At 44.6% G+C, this 23,467-nt stretch overlaps 1 pseudogene; it reads right to left on the bottom strand.

The window, feature by feature from the left end:
* LOC122940390 overlaps positions 1-23,467 on the bottom strand; it is a 1,294,760-nt pseudogene that overhangs the window by 481,588 nt on the left and 789,705 nt on the right.

Genomic DNA, 23,467 nt, shown 5'->3' with positions numbered 1-23,467 from the left:
ACCTCCTTGTACCCGGTTATCACACAGGATGGCACACCCTAGGTACCAGCTTCCGCTCCGGCAGCCATCTTAACTAATCCAACTGATTTTCCGGCAGCCATCTTAACTAATTCCTATTTTCTCCCTGGCAGTCATCTTAACTGAGGTAACTTCACTCCCTGCCCAGCGGCCATCTTTGTTACTGGTATTTATCCTGATATGACTACAAGCATGAAACAATACACATAGATCTAAGTCGCACCACATAGAGTACCCAACTCAGTGAAGGATACACATTAACCTATAATTAGTTATTACTTGTAGTATTGTTTAATTAGATGAAATGCCTTAACTTCTATGTTTTTTCCTTTGCTAGGATTAAGTCTGCACTTGGAGACAACTTCACCTCGATGCATCACAGGTTGTTGTGGTTGGTGCAGATGTTCAGGACTCCAGGTCAAGGGGAATCGGGTGAAGATATTAGGTTAAGTCCTGCATTTGATACAAAGTCAAGTGAAGTACTGGGCCCTGAGGGTCCTGCCCATCTGCTAAAATCACAAAAGGAGGGGATTGTGATGGAAATGGTCTCAACTGTGGTAAACTTTCTGTTTTTCAGAAGAATGCTAACCTTGAGATAAGAATCTGCAGATGCTTAACTACTAAAATTCCATTAGTATGGTCTGGAATTATTGCCTTATATTAGGTCATCAATATCAGATCGGCGGGGGTCTGACACCCGGTACCCCCGCCCATCAGCTGATCAACGGGGGTGCCGGGTGTCAGACCTATCCTGAGGATAGATCATTGATATTAAAAGCCCTGAGAACCCCTTTAAGATGCACTTATATGATTTATTATGCAATATTATATTCAAGTGATTGATACATAGGGGTTGTCAGGATTCTATTTGCTTTTTGGAGAATGAACTTACTCATCATTCAGTGCTGTAAATTGCTTTTCCTTCTTCTTCTATGACTGGCGGCTTTACTTTGCATCTACTGTTGTATTTTATATTGTACTATTTTTTAAAAAGTAGAAAAAACGAAAATGGTCAATAAGATATTATTTCCATCTGAACATTTTCCCACATTCTGATTTCTGAATGTGAATATGGCTTCTCTTCTGTGGTGGTCAGCAAGGGTTGACTTTAGAGTAAACAATTTCACAAATTCTGAAAGGGTTTCTTTATTTGATGTCTAATAGGATCTGAATTCTGGATAAAACATTTCCCAAATTCAGAACATAAAAATGGCTTCTCATCCGCGTGAGTATTGTGATGTCTAACAACATCTGATTTCTTACATTCCAACCACTAATAGTTTTGCTCATCCAAGTAATTCTGACATGGTTATAGTCAAATATTGTACTTCATACTGAAACAAATTGCTTAACTTTATTAAAAATTATATATATATATATACAGTACAGACCAAAAGTTTGGACACACCTTCTCATTCAAAGAGTGATTACTGCTTTGCACACTCTTGGCATTCTCTTGATGAGCTTCAAGAGGTAGTCATCTGAAATGGTCTTCCAACAGTCTTGAAGAAGTTCCCAGAGATGCTTAGCACTTGTTGGCCCTTTTGCCTTTACTCTGCGGTCCAGCTCACCCCAAACCATCTCGATTGGGTTCAGGTCCGGTGACTGTGGAGGCCAGGTCATCTGGCGCAGCACCCCATCACTCTCCTTCATGGTCAAATAGCCCTTACACAGCCTGGAGGTGTGTTTGGGCTCATTGTCCTATTGAAAAATAAACGATGGTCCAACTAAACGCAAACCGGATGGAATAGCATGCCGCTGCAAGATGCTGTGGTAGCCATGCTGGTTCAGTATGCCTTCAATTTTGAATAAATCCCCAACAGTGTCACCAGCAAAGCACCATCACACCTCCTCCTCCATGCTTCACGGTGGGAACCAGGCATGTAGAGTCCATCCATTCACCTTTTCTGCGTTGCACAAAGACACAGTGGTTGGAACCAAAGATCTCAAATTTGGAATCATACCAAAGCACAGATTTCCACTGGTCTAATGTCCATTCCTTGTGTTCTTTAGCCCAAACAAGTCTCTTCTGCTTGCTGCCTGTCCTTAGTAGTGGTTTCCTAGCAGATATTCTACCATGAAGCCCTGATTCACACAGTCTCCTCTTAACAGTTGTTCTAGAGATGTGTCTGCTGCTAGAACTCTGTGTGGCATTGACCTGGTCCCTAATCTGAGCTGCTGTTAACCTGCGATTTCTGAGGCTGGTGACTCGGATGAACTTATCCTCCGCAGCAGAGGTGACTCTTGGTCTTCCTTTCCTGGGGCGGTCCGCATGTGAGCCAGTTTCTTTGTAGCACTTGATGGTTTTTGTGACTGCACTTGGGGACACTTTCAAAGTTTTCCCAATTTTTCAGCCGGAGTGAACTTTATTTCTTAAAGTAATGATGGCCACTCGTTTTTCTTTACTTTTTTCTTGCCATAATACAAATTCAAACAGTCTATTCAGTAGGACTATCAGCTGTGTATCCACCTGACTTCTCCACAACGCAACTGATGGTCCCAACCCCATTTATAAGGCAAGAAATCCCACTTATTAAACCTGACAGGGCACACCTGTGAAGTGAAAACCATTTCAGATGACTACCTCTTGAAGCTCATCAAGAGAATGCCAAGAGTGTGCAAAGCAGTAATCAAAGCAAAAGGTGGCTACTTTGAAGAACCTAGAATATGACATATTTTCAGTTGTTTCACATTTTTTTGTTATGTATATAATTCCACATTTGTGGTCGCGGCACTCACGAAGAACGACTCCTACCTACTGGCTAGCTAAGCGGTTAGAGTTATGCCGAAACCGTGACGTTGGAGGGACAGCTGAAGGAGGCCAAAAGAACAACAATTCTATGAAATCAGAATGTTACCGACGTTTATTCATAACACCAAATTCTGACAAGCAAGATTCATTTCAGTATACGGATAAGGAATGTAGCGGCTGAAACAGGATGAACGCCAACGGCCTAGTCTTTTAATGATATGTGCTGGAACCCGATTCTTTGATGCGGCGGATGCCGCCCCTATGCGAAACGAATGCCCGGATATTGTGGACGGATCTACTGCCAGATTAGCCAGTAAAATCCGGATGTGAGTTATGAATTGGGGACAGGTGAGGTGAGAATTATTGAAAGGTAGCAAAGGACTGCAGGGCGGCTTGTTTGGCAGAGAGGACAGAAGCTGTTGTAGTACGCGCACGGGACACCACTGATGAGAGGTCGGAAAGAAGAACACCTGGGTCGGGGGGCCAACCTGAGAGGTTTTGGAGGTGAGAAGCGAGAGTATGAAACCATTTCTGGAAGTTGAGAGCTGACCAAGAGTGACGTATCTGCTACTGTTAGCCGGGGACGTAAACTCGGCCGGTCTCAAAAACCCATAAAAGGCCAGGTACATGGCAGCCTTTATTATCAAACTATGCAGGGTACCGAATGGTTTCTTGTCTAACAAGTGGGAAAGGTCGCGGAAAAGCTGGCCAGTGACGGGTAGCCGGCGAGTGCGTGACTCGCGGTCGCTCTTCTCGAGACCCTTCAGAGTGGCTTTAATGGCATGGACAGAAAACAACGAACCTGGCTGAGTGACACTCATGGCTCTAAAATGTTGCACCCCTGCGAGGTAGGACTTGACCGTGGCGTGGGATAGTTTTAGATAGTAACCTATAAAGGCCAGGATGTACGGAACGAACTCGGTGTCACCTTGCGGATAAGAGTCCTGAAATCTGAGGAAGGCTCTCCAACCTGTCTGGTAGGCTCTGGCTGTATTGGGTGAGAGGGACTTGAGTAGCAGTGACCGAGCGGTGGTGAGATGAGCGTCTAGGGCAGGATTAGAGAAGCATATGGAGGGACTGGGCTCCCGACGGCGTCTGCTTCTGGACAGATCTGTGAAAAGAGGGTAGAATTAAAACGAGATAATGCGTCGGCTGCCGCGTTGTGGTTACCGGCTATATGTGAAGCTATGTAACGAAACTGGTGTTGTAATGACAGAAGGACCAGGCGCCTAAGAAATAACATGACATATGGAGACTTAGAAGAACCACTATTGAGAATCTCGATGACGGCTGTATTATCGGACACGAAGGACACAGTCTGACCTGACCAACTATGGCCCCAGGTGTAGGAGGCTGCCACTAAGGGGTAGAGTTCAAAAACCGCTGAGGTACGGAAAAACCCAGGAATGGAACTGACTTCGATTGGCCATCTGTCTGCTAAAAATAGCTGCGAAACCTGTATTGGCAGCGGCGTCAGAAAAAATTACGGGGGAGTTGCTGGATATTGCGGGAACAAAAAGCGAGATGCCATTCCATTGCGTGAGAAATTGATCCCACATGTTCAAGTCGGCCATGACCATATCGTCCAGACCTATGCTGCTATCCTGGGAATGGGCTGTGGGAAGGAGAGAGAGTAAACGAGATACAAACGCCCTACCTTGCGGAATTATGCGCATCGCAAAGTTCAGCATACCTAACAGGGACTGTAGCTGAACTTTTTTAATCACTGTAGTGGATGTGAAATTATGAACGGCTTCCCTAATCCTCTGTAATTTGTCTCTTGGCAACCTGGCAACCATGTTCTGGGTGTCCAAGACTATACCAAGAAATGTGATGACTGCGGAGGGACCTTCCACTTTCTTGGGAGAGACCGGAACCCCCAATTGTCTGAAACACTCCAGTAACAATTGAAGGTCTTTGGGGGGAGTGTCAGGACGCTCAACAATTAAAAAATCATCCAGATAGTGAATAACATTGCTACAGTGGAATTCATGGACTAAAATCCAGTGGAGAGCCTTAGCTAATTGGTCGAACAACCACGGGCTACTCTTAGACCCGAATGTGAGATTGGAAGCAAAATAATAAAGGCCCCTCCATTTGATGCCGTACCACTGCCAGAGGGACGGTTTGACCGGTAGTAATTTGAAGGCGTCTGAAATATCGGCTTTAGAAAGGATGGTGCTGGGACCTAACTGTAAAATAAGAGCAATGGCCTGATCTATGGAGGCATATCTCATGCTAACCTCTTCTGATGGAATGAGAGAGTTGATGCTAGGTATAGGGGTACCATGCGGGGCGGACAGGTTGATGATCAACCTCTCTTTGTTACTAAATTTACCAAATACGACTCCTATCGGGCTGATTCTCCACCTGTCAAAGGGTGACGATGAAAAGGGGCCTATCAGGAAACCTTTGACTAATTCTGCTGCTATTAATCTATCGGAGACATCGGGGTGATGGTCAGTGGACTGTAAGTTCCTGCATTCGTGTGTGGAATCTGGAAGGGCCACGATCCCAGTATGGAAACCGAACGTGAATCCTGTACTAAGGAATTCCACAAAGCCTGGGTCAGGATACCTGCGTAGGAACTGCTGCAAACGAGCTATGTTGACAACACACATATAATTATTATCTGCTTTTAATGAACAGACTACTTTAGGATGGGCTCTGAAGCAGTTAGTACATATGTGTAGCAGGCGGCACTGACTGAAATTACAGGATGCATAATTAAAGTTATTGCAAATCTGAGACCTGCCGAGCAGTTTGATTGGTCTACCCAGCTTGTCAACTAAACCAGAGCTTTTGTGTGAATCGGACGGGCCGGGAACAGAACCTGTGGAACTAGACCCTTCGCTCTGAGCAGCCTTATGACACCACGCCGTGGAATGGTCAATTGATTGGCATAGGGAGCATGATGGTGCCTTAAGCCCGGCGAAATGCCTACAAAAAATCTCCGTATCAATGTTGGCCCAGTTAGTAAGAAACTGGAACTGGCTTAAGGTAGCAGCTGCCTTGGCTGAGAAAGAACAATGGTAGTCATAGAAGGAACTACCACCATACTTGTACCCCAGCTCTGTTATCCTAAACAAGTACAGATCGGGTTCTTCCCTTCTCTCGAGACGAACTGAACAGATAACGTCTCTGTACAAACTAAATGCGAGCACGAATTCAGGAACCGTGAGCTTGCGGTTCAGTCTGTGGTCACGGCCTTTCAGGATCACTGACACATCCCCACAAGCAATTACCCTACTATCAGACAGGTCCCGGGTAGCGACCAGTAAGGATGCAAGATTGACATCTCTACCTTCCAGGATGTCCTTCTTTAAATTAGCAGGAACGAAATGTGCCGGCATAATACTGGGCGCTGTCACGGGGATACCTGCCCCTGTCGCCGTAGATGTGGAGGGAACAGCGACATCGATGGTATGCGGGGTAGCGGAAAAACAACGAGACTCCACCGCTTGCAACCTGGTTTGCACATCCGTGACAGACGAAGTCAAGTTATTTAGCAACAGATGGATCTGTGTCAGCGAGTTCTGAACAGTGACCGCGGAGACTTCTTCTTGCTGCTGAGGGCCCGAGTTAACGACCAATAACCGATATAACTCAGCCTTCCTAGCAGAAGAGGGATAAGAAATACCCCGTCTGGACAACTCCGTCATCAGCCTAGGGACGGTCCAAGTGCGAAGAGACGAGACACTGCCCCCTTCTGACGTCCTGGCAGGGTTCTCGTCGACCGAAGCCTCCACTATATCTGATGCACGAGACATATCCTGTGGATACAGTATGCATAAATCAACACCTGACTGTCAACTGATACTGGAATGACGTGACGTGGCTGTGAGTAGGCTGAGACCCATGCAACTGTGGAAAAATACGAGTGAAAAGGAAGAGAGAACCTGAGCCAAGGAGAAGCGATAGCTGAACCTGGAACACCCCTGTGAATGGTGAGTCTGAACGTGGCACAACTGACCCACTACCAGAAGAAAGAGTGGAATAAAACCACGACATAGCTTATTGTCATACTGTTCCCTGATGGTTGAAAAAAGTGCAGAATGTGTGTGAAGAAGGACGAGACAATTCCTGGAATAAAATCACATGTAAGATTTTGCGTACGTCATAGCGCCAGCGGAGGCGTGCGACCAATAATACAGAGACCCTCTAACTAATACTGAACGAGTATATGGTCCCCCCCCCTCCTAAGTCTATGAATCAACTATGAGTTAATACCCCATATGGTCCCCCCCCTCCTAAGTCTATGAATCAAGTATGAGTTAATACCCCTTTTTTTTTTTTTTTTTCAACCCCCTTTTTTTTTTTTTTCATTAACCCCTTTTTTTTATCTATTTTTTTTTTATTTCCCCCTCCTTTCTTCTCTTTTTTTTTTTTTTTTGTGGTTATAGCTCCTGGTGGCCACTAGATGGAGCCAACGCAGAGCGCAGAGCCATGGACTGCAGTGCCGGCAGTCACCACCGGAGGGAGCCTGCGACAAGGGAGCCTGGAACAACACTGCTCCATGGACTGCATAGACTCTAGCAGCCACCAGGGGGAGCCCACAGTAGCCGGCAGCAATTCTCACAGAACACCGGCCCCTGCAGCACGGGCAGACAGCGGAGGAGACCGCAAGCAGGACGCCAAGGTGAGAGCGCCGCGACATGACCGGGGCCAGTAAGGGCATGGGAGGCATGGGGGAAACAGCCCAATTGCTGCAACGGACCCTGCCTAGCTAATGGCACAGCGGCCTGTGCCAGACATTAAGGAGGGAAAGAAATTCGAATCGGGATCGCGCTGATCCCTGCACCCTACGAATCATGCCACGTGGGAGCCGGAGCTGCCTGGCAGACGCTCCGGTGCAGTGTGGCCCCCTCTTACCTAGGGAGCCGGCACTGCCGGCCGGACTTGAGAACCGAGACTGCAAGCGTGGCAGTCACTCACCTGATCTAGCAGCTTGCTTGCGCAGAACGAACTTCCAGGACCAGACGCAAACTTCACACACGGAACGAGGCCAGCGTTTGACACACGTTCATTGAAGGAGGGGCAGAGGTGCCATGATATAGGCAGCCGTGCCCCTCCCACAAATACAGGCCAATGAATCGGCCTTAACACGTGTTAATTCATAGTTTTGATGCCTTCAGTGTGAATCTACAATTTTCATAGTAATGAAAATAAAGAAAACTCTTTGAATGAGATAACCTTTGGTCTGTACTGTATATATAAAAAATGTACCGCATGACTGTACGTCATGATCACGCGGCACGGTTTCGAAGACTTGTTACGCCCTCCCTGGGAGTACGTAAAGTCAGCTTGGCACAGCCCCTGCCAAACGGGCACAGGGAGTGAGAGAGGGTGGCCCACGCTACCTCCGGCATGGCACAACCCTGACAGGCTAAGAGAGCCCTTTCACGGGCCCAGTGAGACAGAGCCCTGCTAGCCAAGTAGACTGCCACCAGTTCCTCGTTGGATATAAGCCTGGTCCATTAACATAGTTATATTGGTTCAGAAACCAACCCAGTTAGCATGTAATGTAATACCGTGACAAGGACGTGTGGATTGAGACAACAGAACAGCGCAAGAATAAATTATATATTTAATTGCCTTAAAGGGGTTGTCTCACTTCAGCAAATTACATTTATCATGAAGAAACAGTTAATACAAAGCATTTACTAATATATTGTTATTGTCCATATTGCTTCCTTTGGTGGCTAGACACATTCTTCCATCACATTATATATGTCTTGTTTCCATGGTTATGACCACCCTGCAATCCAGCATTGGTTGCCATGCTTGCACACTAAAGAAAAAAGCACTGGCTTTTCTGGTGGCCGGAACCAAAGGAACGCACATAGGCCGACAGTTTTTCCTATAGTGTGCAAACATGGCCACCAATTCTGGATTGAATGGTGGTCGTAACCATGGAAATGAGAAATATATAATGTGATGGAAAAATTAGTCTAGCCAGCAAAGGAAGCAATACGGATAATAATACATTAGTAAGTGCCTTGTATTAACTTTCTCTACATGATAAAGGCCATTTCTGAAGTGAGACTACCCCTTTAACCACCTCAGTTCCCCTAGCTTAAACACCCTTAATGACCAGACCACTTTTTACAATTCTGCACTACACTAATTTCACCGTTTATTGCTCGGTCATGCAACTTACCACCCAACTGAATTTTACCTCCTTTTCTTCTCACTAATAGAGCTTTCATTTGGTGGTATTTCATTGCTGCTGACATTTTAACTTGTTTTGTTATTAATTGAAATGTAAAAAAAATTTTGCAAAAAAATTAAATTTTTCACTTTCAGTTGTAATTTTTTAAAAAAAAACGACATCTATATATAAATTTTTCTCTAAATTTATTATTCTACATGTCTTTGATAAAAAAAAAATGTTTGGGTAAAAAGAAAAAATGGTTTGGGTAAAAGTTATAGCGTTTACAAACTATGGTACAAAAATGTGAATTTCCGCTTTTTGAAGCAGCTCTGACTTTCTGAGCACCAGACAGTAGAAAACCCCCACAAATGACCCCATTTCAGAAAGTAGACACCCCAAGGTATTCGCTGATGGGCATAGTGAGTTCATAGAACTTTTTATTTTTTGTCACAAGTTAGCAGAAAATGATGAATTTTTTATTTTTATTTTTTTCCTTACAAAGTCTCATATTCCATTAGCTTCTGACAAAAAATAAAAACTTCCATGAACTCACTATGCCCACCATGAAATACCTTGGGGTGTCTTCTTTCCAAAATGGGGTCACTTGTGGGGTAGTTATACTGCCCTGGCATTTTAGGGGCCCAAATGCGTGCAAAGAAGTTTAAAATCAAAATGTGTAAAAAATGGCCTGTGAAATCCGAAAGGTGCTCTTTGGAATGTGGGCCCCTTTGCCCACCTAGGCTGCAAAAAAGTGTCACACATGTGGTATTGCCGTACTCCGGAGAAGTTGGGGAATGTGTTTTGGGGTGTATTTTTACATATACCCATGCTGGGTGAGAGAAATATCTTGGCAAAAGACAACTTTTCCCATTTTTTTTATACAAAGTTGGCATTCGACCAAGATATTTTTCTCACCCAGTATGGGTATATGTAAAATGACACCCCAAAACACATTCCCCAACTTCTCCTGAGTACGGCGATACCACATGTGTGACACTTTTTTACAGCCTAGATGCGCAAAGGGGCCCAAATTCCTTTTAGGAGAGCATTTTTAGACATTTGGATCCCAGACTTCTTCTCACGGTTTAGGGCCCCTAAAATGCCAGGGCAGTATAAATACCCCACATGTGACCCCATTTTGGAAAGCAGACACCCCAAGGTATTCAATGAGGGGCATGGCGAGTTCATAGAATTTTAATTTTTTGGGCACAAGTCAGCGGAAATTGATTTTTTTTTGTTTTTTCTCACAAAGTCTCCCTTTCCGCAAACTTGGGACAAAAATTTCAATCTTTCATGGACTCAATATGCCCCTCAGCGAATACCTTGGGGTGTTTTCTTTCCAAAATGGGGTCATTTGTGGGGTGTTTGTACTGCCCTGACATTTGAGGGTCTCCGCAATCATTACATGTATGGCCAGCATTAGGAGTTTCTGCTATTCTCCTTATATTGAGCATACAGGTAATGAGATTTTTTTTTCTGTTCAGCCTCTGGGCTGAAAGAAAAAATGAACGGCACAGATTTCTTCATTCGCATCGATCAATGTGGATGAAAAAAATCTCTGCCAAAAAAAAAAAAAAGGAGGGGAAAGGCGTCTGCCAGGACATAGGAGCTCCGCCCAACATCCATACCCACTTGGCTCGTATGCCCTGGCATATCCGATTTCTCCACTCACATCAATCGATGTGGATGAATAAATCATTGTCGTGATTTTTTATTTTTTTTTATATATATACAAAGTGTTTGCCAAAGCATATGAACACCGCCGCCCCCTCAGCTCATATGCCTCGGCAAACGTATCTTTTACTGCAGAGGAGAAATCTCGTCTTGCAGCGCCGCATACACCGACTTTTGTGTAATCTGACAGCAGCGCAATGCTTCTGTCTAAATGCACATCAGTGCTGCAGCTAGTCGATCGGTTGGTCCACCTGGAAGGTAAAAAAAACAAAACATAAAAGAAAAAACCAGGCCGCAACGCAATAAATTTATTAACTTTATAATAACATCTGAACGGAACATATAAACTTTATTTAACTTTTTGAACATAACGTTAACTTTTTTTTTTTTTTACCTTTATAGGACAAACCTCTCCTTCCCCATGGGACAATGTGCAAAGCGCAAATTGCCCAAAGATGTGGCGAAGTACATTATGCACTTTGTCCCAGGTGAAAGGAGAGGTTTGCAGCAGCTGTGTGTGAATGTCCTGTGAGATGCAATCCCTATGCTAAGTGTACCTGTGTGTGGTACTTCCGGAAACACTCTCCAAAGTATAGGGCAGGGTGGTCAGGGCAGTCAGGACAGAAATAGCGGGTGTCACGCCTCATTCCACTCCTGCTACAGACACATCTTTTTCGGGGTGACGGTTGGGTTGAGGTACCAGCAACGACATTGGGGAAATGTCGCTCGTGTAGACGGGTCACTACACTGGTGGATGGGGCCATGGAACCTTCTGGATACAGGAGGTTCTCGATGATCTCTTCCTGAAATTTGAGGAAGGATTCTGTTCTCCCAGCCTTACTGTAGAGAACAAAACTATTATATGCAGCCAATTGAATTAGATATACAGACACCTTCTTATACCAGCGTCTGGTGCATCGGGAAACGAAATACGGAGCCAACATCTGGTCATTGAAGTCCACCCCTCCCATGTGAAGGTTATAGTCGTGGACTGAGAGGGGCTTTTCAATGACACTGGTTGCTCGTTCAATTTGTATTGTCGTGTCTGCGTGAATGGAGGAGAGCATGTAAACGTCACGCTTGTCTCTCCATTTCACCGCGCGCAGTTCTTCATTACACAAGGCAGCCCTCTCCCCCCTTGCAAGACGGTTGGTAACGAGCCGTTTGGGGAAGACCAGGCGACTAGTTCGCGCGGTGCCACAGCAGCCAATCTGTTCTAGGAACAAATGACTGAAGAGGGGCACACTTGTGTAGAAATTGTCCACATAAAGATGGTACCCCTTGCCAAATAAGGGTGACACCAAGTCCCAGACTTTCTTTATTCGTACCTCCAGACACAAATGGCAACGTTTCGACTGTTCACCAGTCTTTATCAAGCCTAATGACATCAGTGTTGGTAGGCATATAAATACCCCCCCACATTAAAAAACACACCCCACATTGCATCAACATAGCCAATTACTATAATGGAAAGAGTCTGTGCAAGTTGCTACTTACTAAAGCCGGCATGGCCTCCATCTCCGTCATGTGCGCCACGGCGTGTTATCACCTCCAATGCGCAGTCGCGGCTCACCGGCTTCGCATGCCGGAAGTGTCATCCGTCACCATGACTACGGCCGGCACTGACGTCTCCAGCCAATGAGTAGCTAGAAGCAAACACTGTTGTCATCGCCTGCGCGACTCTCACGTGACAACCCATATGGTGCGCACAGTCGTGCGTCAATCTCATAGGTCACATGGATAGCGCAGCCAATGGAGACACAGTGCAAACACCGGAGCCATGGTAACCGCAACGCCGCGACCAGCGCAACTTAACATAAGGAGATGTGCATAATCCATATGATAGCATGTACATAGTCAATGCACACAGGTGGCTTGATTGATATTGCCAAATCAAGATCACAATAGTGATCGCCACATTCTCACTAGACAATCAGAGTATGTACATGCACATATCAAACGGAGGTGGAGACCATGTACAGCGCAGCATCCCGCAACCATGCAAGATCGTTATGTATAATACATTTTCCAAAATATCACCCATCAGATGTAATGGAAGGCATTTTATCATGCAAATATAACAATCTCTATGTTAGGGATGTGTTAACACATATAAAAAATTAATTATAAAAAATTAATAATGATGTCCCTATACCGAAGAGGACCATTCAGCGACCCGCATCAGTCGATGGATGTGACATTAAACTCCAAGTTTAACCCATAAGGTTGAAGGGATCTAAGGGTGTGGATCCACTTGAGTTCCTTTTTCCTAAGAATCACCTTCCTGTCACCACCCCTTCTCAGATACCCAACGCTGTCAATTACTCGAAATCTTAGTTGATTAATAGCATGTTTACAATCGATGAAATGTTTAGCAACCGGTTTGTCAATAGCTCCTGTTCTGATAGTGCTCTTATGCTTATTAATTCTTTCCCTCAGTTCCATTGTGGTTTCACCCACATATATTAGGCTACATGGACACTGTATCATGTAAACCACATCTGTGGATTTGCATGTGAAGTGTCCCTTAATCTTAAACCGTTTACCACTATAAGGATGCGTAAAACCATCGCCTCTCATGATGCAACTGCAGTTGCAGCAGGAGAGGCAAGGGAAGTTACTATTCTTAAGTGGTGCCAATCTTTTCTGTTTGTCTAAATCCTTACCCCCTATATCCGCTTTGACCAATCTGTCGCGTAAATTACGGGTCCGTTTGTATGCCATCATTGGGGGGACAGAAAACTCCTTAACTGTTGGCAGTCCTTTCTGAAGGATCTGCCAATCCTGACGTAGGATGGCAGCAATATTGCTGCTGTCACCCCCAAAGGTGGACACAAAAGGGATACGGGCAGACTCTTGTTTCTGTGGTTTCCTCACCAATGTAGACCCACGTTTCATGGATATAATCCTATGTTTGGTACGGTTGATTAATTTATTGGGGTAGCCTCTCTTTGAAAATTTCATACACATCTCATCCATTCTGTAGTCAAACTGGGTGTCATCGGATACGATACGACGTACCCTGAGTAGTTGGCTCCACGGGAGAGAGTTCACCATGGTCTGAGGGTGATTGCTATCGTACATTAGTAGGGTATTCCTATCTGTAGGTTTCTGGAACAGATCAGTGCTGATCCTTCCATTGTGCACCTGAACCCGGACATCAAGGAACTGCAGCTCAGGGGCAGAATGCATCACGGTGAACTGCAGGTCCCGGACCCCAGAGTTCAGGTGCACATGGAAATCCTCCAGTTCAGGTATAGTGCCTGTCCAAATCAGGAAAATGTCGTCGATGTAGCGCCACCAGCACAGAACTCTCTCAAAGAATGTGGAGCGATACACTAGCCGATCCTCGACCTCCGCCATGAAGATGTTAGCGTAGGTGGGGGCCATATTAGACCCCATCGCCACACCCCGCTTTTGTTGGTAGAAGGTGTCCCCGAAGAGAAAGTAATTTCTCCTCAGGACCACCTCCAGGAGGGTGAGGATCAGCCGGCGCGCCCCAGGAGAGAGTTCCGTGCTGGCCAGGGCCACATCGACGACATTTAAACCATAAGAGTGGTCGATGGATGTATACAACGATACAACATCAAAACTTACAAGTAAAAATTCCGCAGGAAAAACAAGTGAATTCAGCTTCGTCAAGAAATGGCCAGTATCTCTGATATAGGAGGGGGCCGTGGTCGCATGGATCCGCAATACCTTATCCAAAAAGATGGATATGGGATTAAAGATGGAACCCCTGCCCGACACAATAGGTCGGCCAGGGGGATCCACCAAACTCTTGTGGATCTTTGGTAGAACATATATTACAGGGGTAATCGGATGGCTCACATGCAGAAAATTATATAGTTCATCATCGATGACTCCTTGACTAAGTGCCTCATCCAATAATACCCCTATAACACATGCTATATCAAACTTAGGATCCTTGTTCAATATCTCGTAGACATTAACGTCCCCTACCTGTCGTATGATCTCATTAATATATTTATAGGTATCCATGACGACCACGGCACCCCCCTTGTCAGCTGGCTTGATCGTCAATTTTTTATTCTGTTCCAGTTCAGACAAAGCCCGCCTCTCAGCATGGGACAGATTATGCCTGAACTGGTCAGTGCTGCCCTCCCTCAATTGGTCAATTCGTTTCCTGACAAAGCTGATATATGTTTCAACCACATGATTGTTTTGCGGCGGCGAAAAATGACTTTTGTTACGTAAATCAAAATCTTTACACATAAGCATATCAGTGGATGCAATTGGTTGACAATTAGATGTATCAATATCTCTCGTTGAGAAAAAAGCTTTCAATCTAAGGCGTCTAAAGAACTTTTGTAAGTCCAGCTCAAGTTCGAACCAGTCCCGTGGGGATGTGGGGCAAAATGTCAGGCCCCGGCTCAATACACTGGTTTGTATATTGTCAAGTTGAGAAGATGAAATGTTCACAACTAAGTTCATTTCCGCAGCCCGCGTCTCGTTATTCTCCCCTGTGAATGGGAAGAGGCCTCCATTGGTATTGGGGGAAGGGCCCTTGCTGGATCGATGGTGTCTCCTACCACCCCTTCTGTATCGCCCTCGCCTCTTTTTCGGCCATGGCCTAAAAATTATTGGACGCACCTGACTCATCAGCGGAATCGGACTCACCAGTGCTGAAACCGAATTTGCCTTGATCAAAGCGTTTCCCACGTCTACGCCTGTTAAATCTTTGTGGTTGAGATGTCTGCCAATTGTATACTTTACCGGATTGGTAATCATCTAAGTCTCTGTGCCACTTATCCCTTTTAATGTGTTCAACCTCCGATTTATGCCGCATAACGTGTTGAGTCGTCTTTTCTTTGTAAGTTGTAAACTCCTCGACACTCACCAGGTCCCAAATCTGGATTTCCAAATCGGTTGTGATTTTCTTCAGGTTATCCACCTCTTTTTGTAGAAAATCTATATTGAGCAGCATCAACTCGAAAGAGTATTGGTTATTTATCGCTTCAAAAGCTTTGCAAAAGTCGCCGTTGGTAGGAAATAAATTCGGGCGAAGATTGGACCTGAGGCCCCTTGGTATTCTTTGCTGTTTATAATACTCTCTCAGAGTAATTAGATGTAACTCCATGGTATTTAATCTCTTAAGATCTTGTTCAGCTTTGCGTTTCAAGATATCAACCGAGGGGGAACTTAAAAAGGTCTGCCAACAGTTAAGGAGTTTTCTGTCCCCCCAATGATGGCATACAAACGGACCCGTAATTTACGCGACAGATTGGTCAAAGCGGATATAGGGGGTAAGGATTTAGACAAACAGAAAAGATTGGCACCACTTAAGAATGGTAACTTCCCTTGCCTCTCCTGCTGCAACTGCAGTTGCATCATGAGAGGCGATGGTTTTACGCATCCTTATAGTGGTAAACGGTTTAAGATTAAGGGACACTTCACATGCAAATCCACAGATGTGGTTTACATGATACAGTGTCCATGTAGCCTAATATATGTGGGTGAAACCACAATGGAACTGAGGGAAAGAATTAATAAGCATAAGAGCACTATCAGAACAGGAGCTATTGACAAACCGGTTGCTAAACATTTCATCGATTGTAAACATGCTATTAATCAACTAAGATTTCGAGTAATTGACAGCGTTGGGTATCTGAGAAGGGGTGGTGACAGGAAGGTGATTCTTAGGAAAAAGGAACTCAAGTGGATCCACACCCTTAGATCCCTTCAACCTTATGGGTTAAACTTGGAGTTCAATGTCACATCCATCGACTGATGCGGGTCGCTGAATGGTCCTCTTCGGTATAGGGACATCATTATTAATTTTTTATAATTAATTTTTATATGTGTTAACACATCCCTAACATAGAGATTGTTATATTTGCATGATAAAATGCCTTCCATTACATCTGATGGGTGATATTTTGGAAAATGTATTATACATAACGATCTTGCATGGTTGCGGGATGCTGCGCTGTACATGGTCTCCACCTCCGTTTGATATGTGCATGTACATACTCTGATTGTCTAGTGAGAATGTGGCGATCACTATTGTGATCTTGATTTGGCAATATCAATCAAGCCACCTGTGTGCATTGACTATGTACATGCTATCATATGGATTATGCACATCTCCTTATGTTAAGTTGCGCTGGTCGCGGCGTTGCGGTTACCATGGCTCCGGTGTTTGCACTGTGTCTCCATTGGCTGCACTATCCATGTGACCTATGAGATTGACGCACGGCTGTGCGCACCATATGGGTTGTCACGTGAGAGTCGCGCAGGCGATGACAACAGTGTTTGCTTCTAGCTACTCATTGGCTGGAGACGTCAGTGCCGGCCGTAGTCATGGTGACGGATGACACTTCCGGCATGCGAAGCCGGTGAGCCGCGACTGCGCATTGGAGGTCATAACACGCCGTGGCGCACATGACGGAGATGGAGGCCATGCCGGCTTTAGTAAGTAGCAACTTGCACAGACTCTTTCCATTATAGTAATTGGCTATGTTGATGCAATGTGGGGTGTGTTTTTTAATGTGGGGGGGGTATTTATATGCCTACCAACACTGATGTCATTAGGCTTGATAAAGACTGGTGAACAGTCGAAACGTTGCCATTTGTGTCTGGAGGTACGAATAAAGAAAATTTGGATACTGCTACATGCTGCCGGAGCCATCTTCCTTTCTACACATGTATTCCAAGGCCTGATGGATCAAGGGCCTACGGCTAGGCTGCTGCATTGATCAACGCATTATCTTGAGACCATAAGGTGCTGCTTCTACACTTTTACGCTTACCAAGTCCCAGACTGTCTTTCCACTGCTCCCAAGGTAGTCAGGGCAACCGACCGGCTCCAGGGTCTGATCTTTACCCTCATAGATCCGAAATTTGTGGGTATAGCCTGTGGCCCTTTCACAGAGCTCATACAATTTGACCCCATACCGGGCGCGCTTGCTTGGGATGTATTGTTTGAAGCCAAGGCGCCCGGTAAAAATGTATAAGGGACTCGTCTATGCAGATGTTTTGCTCAGGGTTATACAAATCTGCAAATTTGTTGTTGAAGTGGTCTATGAGGGGCCGAATTTTGTGGAGCCGGTCAAAAGCTGGGTGGCCTCTGGGACGGGAGGTGGTGTTATCGCTAAAGTGCAGGAAACGCAGGATGGCCTCAAATCGTGCCCTGGACATTGCAGCAGAGAACACGGGCATGTGATGAATTGGGTTCGTGGACCAATATGACCGCAATTCATGCTTTTTGGTTAGACCCATGTTGAGGAGAAGGCCCAGAAAAAAAAAATTAATTCGGAAACTTGGACGGGTTTCCACCGGAAAGGCTGGGCATAATAGCTTCCCGGGTTGGCGGCTATAAATTGAGTGGCATACCGATTTGTTTCTGCCACGACTATGTCCAAGAGCTCCGCAGTCAAGAACAGCTAAAAAAATCCCAGGGCCGAACCGATCTGAGCTGAGAACCCGAACTCCAGGGGCTCTAGGGGGTCTACAGGCCTGTCTGTGCGGTGGCTGCGACGGGGTAACTATTGCACAAGCCACCGTACCAGCTTCAACTGCCCTTCTGGTGCTCGCCACTTCACCATGTTGTTCGGGCAAACACTGCGTTTTGGGTGGAGGGCGAGCTAAGGTGACACTAATACTATTATAGATCTGACTGTGATCAGTTTTGATCACTTACAGATACTATAAAAGTACAAATGCTGATTAGCGATACGCTAATCAGCGAATCAGTGACTGCGGTGTGGTGGGCTGGGCGCTAAACGATTGCTAACTACCTAACCAAGGGGCCTAAACTATCCTAAAACCTATCAGTCAATACCAGTGAAAAAAAAAATAATATATGACAGTTTACACTAAACACTTTTTTCACTTTCACTAGGTGATTGACAGGGGCGATCAAGGGTTAATTGGGGTGCTGGGGGGTGATCTGGGGCTAAGTGAAGTGTTTGGTGGCTACTCACTGTGAACTGTGCTCCTCTGCTGAGACCAACCGACGCAAAGGACCAGCAGAGGAGCAGAGAAGCCATTTAACATCTTATATATTTATAAATATAGTGTTAACTGGCTTCTGATTAGATTTTTTTTAAATCATCAGCCTGCCAGCGATGATCATTGGCTGGCAGGCTGATAATGATGCAACCCCCCTCGAAGTTTTGCAGGCCCGCGATGCACATGCGCGGGCCGGCTGTGAGCGTAATCTCGCGAGATGACGCATAGATGCGTGACTCTGCCTGAGTGAGCCGCCTCCGGAACGCGATCCTGCGTTAGGCGGTCCGGAGGCGGTTAAGGGTGCACTAGACATAACACTATCTACACAGATTATATACAATGGTCAGCTATGAAAATACAGGTGATGATACAGTGAGAGTTAACAGATAAAAGTCAGTTACCAGATACATATGTGGTCCATTAAAGTTGTAATCTTGTAGAATTCTTGGATGATATAATCCTCAGCTGTAGTCACATGGGCGGCAGTGAGGACAGAGAGTTTCTAGGTCTCTCCAAACATGACACCCCGTGACCTCCCTTCAGAGAAAGACAATCACCTCTGTCCTGCACAGGCACCTAAACTTTAGGAGGTCACCCTCCCCCATCCCTGGGAGGATCACACTCGCCCGCCTTTTTGGCTTGGCAGCCAGAGATCCAAAAACCCATTATGGATCCTAGCTCCTTACTGGAAGGAGTTCTCCGTATCTCCCCTTCCCTATGTCCCACAGGCAAAAGTCTGTCTCAGTCCCTGGGTCTCAAAGATATGAACGGTGTATTTATGAGATGTATGGGCAGTTCATAATTTTTTATGAACTCCTGGTTCCATGATGTCTGGGGAGTTTCTTTATAGTTGTTGACCAACTAAGCCCCCATCAGTGGAGCTGAGCTTCCAGCTTGTCTGAGCCGAGTGTGACATGTAACCACAGGGTCTGCTTTGAAGCACGGCCACCTTTGGAGCCTGTTTCCTCTGCCAATTCCCTTCACCTGAGCAAATGGGTAAGCATTAAATCCTAACTCCACACACATATATATATATATTCAAAAGCTTTACCAGAAATATATTTCCATTCACTTAGTTTTATTTTAAATATCTATCAATTGAAGAATAAAGTTATCTGAATCAGAAGGTAGGCAATCTTTATTTCCTGCTGACAGTGAGACAACCAGATAACACACGATACAATGGTGACAAGCTCTTCTAAGCAGCTGTCTGATATACTAGGAGTCCAGGCTTTATATAAGGTTCCTTATGTAAGCAATAAATAAAGAGGTAAGCTATATAATAATAATCTCTATAACTAGGCAGGTTAGTCGATACTTTGCACAGAACATATAACAGGAGGTTTCTATAGAATATGACAGGATGATGAGGCAGGACGTTCTATAAACTGTTGACCCAGACGTTCTCTGCAGTTGTGCTTTATTACCCAAGCCAACTAAAATCACTTTGTTAACCCTTAAAATGATATGAATTGCTAAAACGTTTCCAATATGGTGTAGTGGATGAATCCGGTTAAGTCGGAGTTGCTTCAACTGAAGAGATTGGTCACCACATCTGTCTAAGGCACAAGATGGATCTGTGGAGTTCAGGTGCCACAGTTACTGTAGACCAACTGATTGGTGGGGATGCCAGCTGTCAAACCCCCCACCAATATGATACTTATGGCCTATCCTGACAACAGGCCATCGAGAGCACATTACTGTAAAACCCCATTAATGACATACACATTATAGTCATTTAGAGCATGGGGCTGTTTGATGGTCCAAGCATCATTTCAAACTCCAGAGCTGCGTATTCTTTAAATATGCAAATTGACAATAGTTAAAATTGCATCCCCGTTTTGGTCATATTAATAGTTTTTTTTTGTTTCATGTGAAACGGCCGACTATGCTGACGGTTTCGGCAGGTGTAGACTATTTTTCCATTTTATTCTCACTTGTATTTTATGATATATTTTGATAGTTTTAAAATATAGTTTGGCCGGTGGGACATTTACATATTTTTTTTTCATTTTGCAGATTTTCTTTATAACTGAGGCATGCAAATGTGGCAAGAGAAGCTTGTGCAGCATAACGGCCCTGCCTAGCAAGATAGAAACCAAGAAAGACAGAACAAGCAATCACCGACAGAATATATTAAGGGGCAGCGTCCAAAACCATCCATGAGAACAGTAAAGGATCACTACACCCCCCCCCATCCGAGCTATCGTCATTACTTCTAGAAGAACAGATGTAGCAGGGTTAACACACAAACTCTTAACTCAAAATGGTCACAAATGGAACATATCCAATAAATATATTTTATATCATATTATCTTCAATTATAAAACAAAAAAATCCAGAGCTGGTGGGACAGCAAAAATTAACCAAGGATTCACCCACTGGTAAATTTATGTGAGATGAGTAAACCATATGACTTCTACAAATACAGGGGTGGCGGGGATCCCACTTGTTGGAGTTATCTACAGGTCCATTTTGGTCAGGGTGTGCAGATTAAGAAGATAATTCTCTAGGAAGACGAGTAATGGCTTCTATGTAATTAGGCAATCCTAGCCTGGATCACTTTTTGGGAGAACTTGCACATTACTGATGAAATGTGCCCAGTATGACCAGAGCTGATATTTTTTTTAATGTTACAAATACTTATAGGGATAGAACAGACCGGGGCTGGAATAGGCAGATTGTTATCCTTTTATATCAGGCCCTGGTTTTCAAGTGGCTCAAGAACTGGTGTAGGAAGGAGTGGTTTGGGTTCCTGGAGAACTGGGCCAACTTCTCTGTTGGCTACAGGCTCTATCGTAGGAATGGCCTGCACCTCCATGGGGAAGGGGCGGCTGTTTTGGGGGAGAAGATGGCTAGAAGGTTGGAGGAGTGTTTAAACTGGGGACTGGGGGGGTAATTACGTTATAAAAGGGGAAGCTAGTGCAGATAGAGACCTGGGGCAAGGTAATAGAACTGGGGGGAAAATGGAAGGAGGGAGTAGAACAGTTCAAAAGGAAAGGTGTAGGGTAAAAATATATACATAAACCTCTTAATTGTATGTATACCAATGCCAGAAGCCTGACTAATAAAACTGGGGAACTAGAATTAGTGATATGTAAGGAGGACTATGACATAGTGAGAATAACTGAGACATGGCTGGATAATGACTGGGCGGTTAATGTACAGGGTTACAGTCTGTTTAGAAAGAATCGCCAAAACCGGAGAGGGGGAGGGGTCTTGCCTGTATGTAAAGTCCTGTCTAAAGCCCACAGTCCGAGAAGATATAAGTGAGGGACATGAACATGTGCAGTCACTGTGGGTAGAAATACATGGAGAAAAAATAAAAACTATAATAAAATAATAATAGGAGTTTATTATAAGCCTAATATACCAGAGTCCACAGAAAATCTACTACTAAACGAGATAGACAAAGCGGCAAATCATAATGAGGTGGTTATTATCGGGGACTTCAATTACCCAGATATAGAGTGGGAAACTGTAACCTGTACATCTCATAGGAAACAGGTTATTGGCAATAACCAAAGACAATTACCTTTCTCAACTGGTTCAGGGCCCGACTAGAGGGACGACATTTGTCGTGTGTAAACTGTTTGAAGGTTTTCTAAGAGATGCTATCATGGAGTACCTCAATGAAAATAAGCAAATAACGCCATATCAGCATGGCTTCATGAGGGTTCGGTCATGTCAAACTAATTTAATCAGTTTCTATGAGGAGGTAAGTTCTAGACTTGACAGCGGCGAAACAATGGATGTCGTATATCTGGACTTCTCTAAAGCATTTGACACTGTACCACATAAAAGGTTGGTATATAAAATGAGAATGCTCGGATTGGGAGAAAACGTCTGTATGTGGGTAAGTAACAGGCTCAATGATAGAAAAGAGAGGGTGGTTAATAATGGTACACACTCAGATTGGGTCACCGTCACTAGTGGAGTACCTCAGGGGTCAGTATTGGGCCATATTCTCTTCAATATATTTATTAATGATCTTGTAGAAGGCTTGCATAGTAAAGTATCAATTTGTGCAGATGACACTAAACTGTGCAAAGTAATTAAAATAAAAGAGGACAGTATACTGCTACAGAGGGATCTGGATAGATTGGAGGCTTGGGCAGATAAGTGGCAGATGAGGTTTAACACTGAGAAATGTAAGGTTATGCACATGGGTAGGAATAATTCCAGTCACCAGTACATACTAAATGGTAAAACACTGACATGGAAAAAGGACCTAGGAATTTTAGTGAACAGCATACTAGGCTATAGAAACCAATGTCAGGCAGCTGCTGCCAAGGGCAATTAGATAATGGGTTGCATCAAAAGTAGCATAGATGCCCGTGATGAGAACATAGTCCTGCCACTTTACAAGCCACTAGTCAAACTACTCATAAAGTACTGTGTACAGTTCTCGGCTCATGTGAACAAAGCAGACATAGCAGAGCTGACTAGGGTTCAGAGGAGGGCAACTAAAGTAATAACTGGAATGGGGCAACAACAGTACCCTGAAAGATTATCAAAATTAGGGTTATTCACTTTAGAAAAAAGACGACATAGCAGATCTAATAACTATGTATAAATATATCAGGGGTCCGTACAGAGATCTCTCCCATCATCTATCTATCCCCAGGACTGTGACTGTAACCAGGGGACACCCACTGCGTCTTGACGAAAGAAGGTTTGTACACAAACATAGAAGAGGAGTCTTTACGGTAAGAGCAGTGAGACTATGGAACTCTCTGCCTGAGGAGGTGGTGGTGGTAAGTTCACTAAAAGAGTTCAAGATTTATTTCTGGAGTGTAATAATATTACAGGCTACAGGTATTAGGGATCAAGGGAGTTATTCTGATAGGAGTCAGGAACTAATTTTTTTCCTCCTAAAGTGGCGAAAATTGGCTT

The sequence above is a fragment of the Bufo gargarizans genome, chromosome 6 (genome assembly GCF_014858855.1).
Source record: "Bufo gargarizans isolate SCDJY-AF-19 chromosome 6, ASM1485885v1, whole genome shotgun sequence".
Taxonomy (NCBI): Eukaryota; Metazoa; Chordata; class Amphibia; order Anura; family Bufonidae; genus Bufo; species Bufo gargarizans.
The sequence above is the reverse complement of the archived record's forward strand: the minus strand, read 5'-3'. Positions and strand labels throughout refer to the sequence as shown.